Source organism: Mobula birostris, unplaced genomic scaffold (genome assembly GCF_030028105.1).
Source record: "Mobula birostris isolate sMobBir1 unplaced genomic scaffold, sMobBir1.hap1 scaffold_1312, whole genome shotgun sequence".
Classification (NCBI taxonomy): Eukaryota; Metazoa; Chordata; class Chondrichthyes; order Myliobatiformes; family Myliobatidae; genus Mobula; species Mobula birostris.
The window spans coordinates 91,774-98,437 of NW_027274353.1; positions in this window are offsets into that span (position 1 = coordinate 91,774).

Consider the following 6,664-nt stretch of genomic DNA (forward strand, 5'->3'; position numbering starts at 1 on the left):
TTGTTCTCGTCTCACTGCGACCATCAGGAAGGAGATACAGAAGCCTGAAGGCACACACTCAGCGATTCAGGAACAGCTTCTTCCCCTCTGCCATCCGATTCCTAAATGCACATTGAACCCATGAACATTGCCTCAGTTTTAAAAATATTATCTCTGTTTTTGCATAATTTTTAGTTTAACTATTTAATATACCATAAGTAATTTATTTATTTATCTTTTTTATATTATCATGTATTTCATTGTACTGCTGCTGTAAAGTTAACAAATTTCAAGACATGCCAGAGATATTAAACCTGATTGTGATTCTGAACTCCACTCACTTGTCCACCCATTGAGATGTTCCCACAAGCAATGATCGCATTTTGAGGACTCGCTATCTCATTCACTCATGTTCTCGTTATTTATTGCTGTGTTCTCTCTCCTCCCTCCCTCCTCCATCCCAGCTCACTCGCTCCCTCCCCATCTCCCCCTCCTCCCTTCCCCCTCCCCTCCCCTCCCCTCCAGCCTCCATCCCTCACTACAGTTTTCCTCTCCTCTCCCTCTCCATTCCCCTTTCACCTTCCCCTCCTCCCTCACTCCCTCCTCCTCTTTATCTTCTCCCTCCCATCCCTCCTGATGAACCTTCCCCTCCTCCCTCCTCCTCTATCCGCCCTTCCCCTCTCTCTCCCTCCTGACCCTCACTTCCCCTCCTTCCCTCCTCCCAATCCCCTTCACCTCCTCTTCACCTGCTTCACCCTGCCTTCTTACCCTTGTCCCTCCCTCCCTCCCTTCTCCCCTTCCCCTCCTTCCAACTTCACAGTCACCCTCACTCCCCTTTCACCTCGCCCCTCCCTCCTCCCTCCCTTTCACCTCATCCTTCCTCACGCCACCATTTCCCCCTCTGCCTCCCACCTCCCCATTCACTCTGCCTCCCACTGTACCACCACCCTCCCTCCGCACCCCCCAATGTCAGACACCCCAGACTCTGCTCCCACTGTCAGCTACTCTGGTCTGCACCCACACTCTCACTCTCCCCGGACCGTGTCTCCCCCGTCACTCTCCCCGGACCGTGTCCCCTCTGTCACTCTCCCCGGACCGTGTCCCCTCCGTCACTCTCCCCGGACCGTGTCGGAATGCCTGCCCAGTGCCAGGAGCCCCTCCCCGCCCGCTGAGTGAGGCAGTTATCTGGATCTGTGTAACCACCTCTCGCTATGGCAGTCCCAGGGGACATGATTCCATCTGATTTCCCTCTGGCATTTCCTGCACATTTCCATGAGATGTGGCAGTCAGGAAGTGGAGAGCTCCCCACCCTGTGGGTGTGTGGCCGTCAGTGTGTGTACACTGGGAAAGCCGGCAGGGAGGGTGAAGGTCTTGCAGCCTCTGTCACGTGCCATGGTCTGGCCTCACCACTCCCCACCCTCGGAGACCTCCGCCATTCCGAGGAGTCCGAACCCATGTATGTCCCTGAGAGAGGGAAGTGTCGGTGTGACGAGAGAGTGTGATGATAGACAAGTCTGGACAGAGACCAGGGCCGCGCATTCGCATTAGTGGGGAGAGATCGGGGCAGTGGGATTAGTGTTGGGAGAGATCGGGGCAGTGGGATTAGTGTGGGGAGAGATCGGGGCAGTGGGATTAGTTGGGGAGAGATCAGGACAGTGGGATTAGTTGTGGAGAGATCGGGACAGTGGGATTAGTTGGGGAGAGATCGGACAGTGGGATTAGTTGGGGAGAGATCGGGACAGTGGGATTAGTTGGGGAGAGATCGGACAGTGGGATTAGTGTTGGGAGGGATCGGGTCAGTGGGATTAGTGTGGGGAGAGATCGGGGCAGTGGGATTAGTTGGGGAGAGACCGGGGCAGTGGGATTAGTGTTGGGAGAGATCGAGGCAGTGGGATTAGTGTTGGGAGAGATCGGGGCAGTGGGATTAGTTGGGGAGAGATCGGACAGTGGGATTAGTTGGGGAGAGATTGGGACAGTGGGATTAGTTGTGGAGAGATCGGGACAGTGGGATTAGTTGGGGAGAGATCGGGACAGTGGGATTAGTTGTGGAGAGATCGGGACAGTGGGATTAGTTGGGGAGAGATCGGGACAGTGGGATTAGTTGGGGAGAGATCGGACAGTGGGATTAGTTGGGGAGAGATTGGGACAGTGGGATTAGTGTGGGGAGAGATCGAGGCAGTTGGATTAGTGTGGGGAGAGATCGGGGCAGTGGGATTAGTTGGGGAGAGATCGGGACAGTGGGATTAGTTGGGGAGAGATCGGGGCAGTGGGATTAGAGTTATCAGCCTCCTGAACCAGCTGTGGTGATGATTTGTGCAGGATTTTCTACAGGTTACTTTGCAGGTTGAGTCTGTGGTGGGGAAGGCAAATACAATGTTAGCATTCATTTCAAGAGGACTAGAATATAAAAGCAAGGATGTAATATTGAGGCTTTATAAAGCACAGAATTGAATTGAATTGATTTTATTTCTTATATCCTTCAGATAGATGAGGAGTAAAACTCTTTACGCTACAGGTCCATCTGAATGTGCAATGTGCAATTTTAAGTAATTTATAATAAGTAGTATTATGTGAGGTTTCACTTGGAGTACTGTGAGCAGTTTACGGCTCTGGACCTGTATTCACTGGAATTCAGAAGAATGAAACCTATCGAATGGTGAAAGGCCTTGACAGAGTGAATGTGGAGACGATGTTTCCTATAGTGGGAGAGTCTGGGACCAGAGGACACCGCCTCAGAATAGAGGGGTGTCCATGTGGAGGAATTTCTTTAACCTGAGAGTGGAGAATCTGTGGAATTCGCTGAAGGCCAGGTCCTTCAGTATATTTGAGGCAGAGTTTGATAGATTCTTGATTGGTCAGGGCATGAAAGGATACAGGGAGAAGGCAGGAGATTGGGGCTGAGAGGGAAATGGTGGAGTAGATTCAGTTAGCCAAAAGGCCTGATTCCACTCTGTACCTTATTAACTGATTAACTGGTATAACTTTGGGATGTGGAAAGAATCAGGAAGACCCAGAGGAAGCTGTCAGGGAGAACGTACAAACTCCTTACCCGCAGCGCTGGATCTGAACTCTGAACTGTTCCTTTTGTGAGGGGATCCAGGAGTGCCCCTATTAACTGATTGACAAGAGACAGAGAGAAACATTTATCATTGATGGGTTGTTTGAAAAGAGAGAGAGAGATGAAGATTAATGGTTGGACTGTCACTTTAAGGCATTGGAAGTAACTTTGGATTTTTACTGAGTTTGGAGTTGGAGACAGCACCGAGCAGCTTGTAAGTTGTTATGGTAACTGAAGGCGGTGTCATTTAATGGACACTCGATGTTATGATTTTCAGCAGGTTGTTGATATTTCTTCAATGACTTGTTGCCTGCTTGTGCATTCCCTTACAGACAAAGGAAGGAGGGACTCTCTGAATGACAGGTGATGCTCAGCACAGAGAAATAAATGGGAGGTCAGATGATACAGACCTCAGACACATGATCTGGACACTGAATGAGCATTGTTGTGACCACAGAGAAAGTGGGTTTTGGAGGATCGATCAGGCGGATCGATTCCAAATTGCTATTCCAGCGTGAAGAAGGGGTTGACTGGTGGGGAGTTGTCTATGTGTCCACCCTTGCCGGGGTGACAGCTCCACCACAGAAGACCAGTCCCTCTGGTTAAAGTCACAGTCGGTCACTTGTGAAGGATTTTGGAGGATGATGAGAAGAATCGACGGCAACAACTCACCTGAAGACTCAACTCACTCTCTCTCTCCATCGCTATTCAACTACACACCACAAACTGAACTGAACTTTACTCAACTTCGTAAGATTGTATCTTTTTACCCCTAGACTTAAAGAGGCTTGGTTTTTCATACATATATATATATATTCCACACTTACTTGTATATATAATCATTGCTAATCTGTTTGATTTATCTGCATTTATATTACTGTATTGCATATTTACTAATAAATATTATTAGTTAATAGCATTACTGGACTCCAAAGTGTTTTCCATCTCTGCTGGTTCTTTATTTCTGTCACGGGGTCCGTGACGCTTTGTACAGAATGGAGGCCGGTGACCGGTGGTGGTGGGGCTGTTGACCAATGGTGGTGGGGCTGTTGACCGGTGGTGAGTGGCCCGGTGACCAGTGGTGGTGGGTCGGTGACCGGTGGTGGTGGGGCTGTTGACCAGTGGTGTTGGGCCCGGTGACCGGAGGTGTGGGGCCTGGTGACCGGTGGTGATGGGTCGGTGACCGGAAGTGTTGGGCCCGGTGACCGGTGGTGTTGGGCCCGGTGACCGGAGGTGGTGGGTCGGTGACCGGTGGTGGTGGGGCTGTTGACCAGTGGTGTTGGGCCCGGTGACCGGAGGTGGTGGGTCGGTGACCGGAGGTGGTGGGTCGGTGACCGGAAGTGTTGGGCCCGGTGACCGGAGGTGGTGGGTCGGTGACCGGAGGTGTTGGGCCCGGTGACCGGTGGTGTGGGTCGGTGACCGGAGGTGGTGGGTCGGTGACCGGAAGTGTTGGGCCCGGTGACCGGAGGTGGTGGGTCGGTGACCGGAGGTGTTGGGCCCGGTGACCGGTGGTGTGGGTCCCGGTGACCAGTGGTGGTGGGTCGGTGACCGGAGGTGGTGGGTCGGTGACCGGAGGTGTTGGGCCCGGTGACCGGTGGTGTGGGTCCCGGTGACCAGTGGTGGTGGGTCGGTGACCGGAGGTGGTGGGTCGGTGACCGGAAGTGTTGGGCCCGGTGACCGGTGGTGATGGGACTGTTGACCGGTGGTGTGGGGCCCGGTGACCGGTGGTGGTGGGTCGGTGACTGGTGGTGTGGGTCCCGGTGACCGGTGGTGTTGGGCCCGGTGACCGGAGGTGGTGGGTCGGTGACCGGTGGTGATGGGACTGTTGACCGGTGGTGTGGGGCCCAGTGACCGGAGGTGGTGGGTCAGTGACCGGTGGTGTGGGGCCCGGTGACCGGTGGTGATGGGTCGGTGACCGGTGGAGGTGGGTCGGTGACCGGTGGTGTGGGTCCCGGTGACCGGTGGTGTTGGGCCCGGTGACCGGAGGTGGTGGGTCGGTGACCGGTGGTGATGGGTCGGTGACCGATGGTGTGGGTCCCGGTGACCGGAGGTGGTGGGTCGGTGACCGGAGGTGTTGGGCCCGGTGACCGGTGGTGTGGGTCGGTGACCGGAGGTGGTGGGTCGGTGACCGGAAGTGTTGGGCCCGGTGACCGGAGGTGGTGGGTCGGTGACCGGAGGTGTTGGGCCCGGTGACCGGTGGTGTGGGTCCCGGTGACCAGTGGTGGTGGGTCGGTGACCGGAGGTGGTGGGTCGGTGACCGGAGGTGTTGGGCCCGGTGACCGGTGGTGTGGGTCCCGGTGACCAGTGGTGGTGGGTCGGTGACCGGAGGTGGTGGGTCGGTGACCGGAAGTGTTGGGCCCGGTGACCGGTGGTGATGGGACTGTTGACCGGTGGTGTGGGGCCCGGTGACCGGTGGTGGTGGGTCGGTGACTGGTGGTGTGGGTCCCGGTGACCGGTGGTGTTGGGCCCGGTGACCGGAGGTGGTGGGTCGGTGACCGGTGGTGATGGGACTGTTGACCGGTGGTGTGGGGCCCAGTGACCGGAGGTGGTGGGTCAGTGACCGGTGGTGTGGGGCCCGGTGACCGGTGGTGATGGGTCGGTGACCGGTGGAGGTGGGTCGGTGACCGGTGGTGTGGGTCCCGGTGACCGGTGGTGTTGGGCCCGGTGACCGGAGGTGGTGGGTCGGTGACCGGTGGTGATGGGTCGGTGACCGATGGTGTGGGTCCCGGTGACCGGAGGTGGTGGGTCGGTGACCGGAGGTGGTGGGTCGGTGACCGGAGGTGTTGGGCCCGGTGACCGGTGGTGATGGGACTGTTGACCGGTGGTGTTGGGCCCGGTGACCAGTGGTGTTGGGCCCGGTGACCGGTGGTGATGGGTCGGTGACCGGAGGTGGTAGGTCGGTGACCGGAGGGGTTGGGCCTGGTGACTGGTGGTGATGGGTTGGTGACCGGAAGTGTTGGGCCCGGTGACCGGTGGTGATGGGACTGTTGACCGGTGGTGTTGGGCCCGGTGACCGGTGGTGGTGGGTCGGAACCGGTGGTGATGGGACTGTTGACCAGTGGTGTTGGGCCCGGTGACCGGAGGTGGTGGGTCGGTGACCGGAGGTGTTGGACCCGGTGACCGGAGGTGTTGGGCCCGGTGACTGGTGGTGTTGGGCCCGGTGACCGGAGGTGGTGGGTCGGTGACCGGTGGTGGTGGGGCTGTTGACCAGTGGTGTTGGGCCCGGTGACCGGAGGTGGTGGGTCGGTGACCGGAGGTGTTGGGCCCGGTGACCGGAGGTGGTGGGTCGGTGACCGGAGGTGGTGGGTCGGTGACCGGAAGTGTTGGGCCCGGTGACCGGAGGTGGTGGGTCGGTGACCGGAGGTGTTGGGCCCGGTGACCGGTGGTGTGGGTCCCGGTGACCAGTGGTGGTGGGTCGGTGACCGGAGGTGGTGGGTCGGTGACCGGAGGTGTTGGGCCCGGTGACCGGTGGTGTGGGTCCCGGTGACCAGTGGTGGTGGGTTGGTGACCGGAGGTGGTGGGTCGGTGACCGGAAGTGTTGGGCCCGGTGACCGGTGGTGATGGGACTGTTGACCGGTGGTGTGGGGCCCGGTGACCGGTGGTGGTGGGTCGGTGACCGGTGGTGAT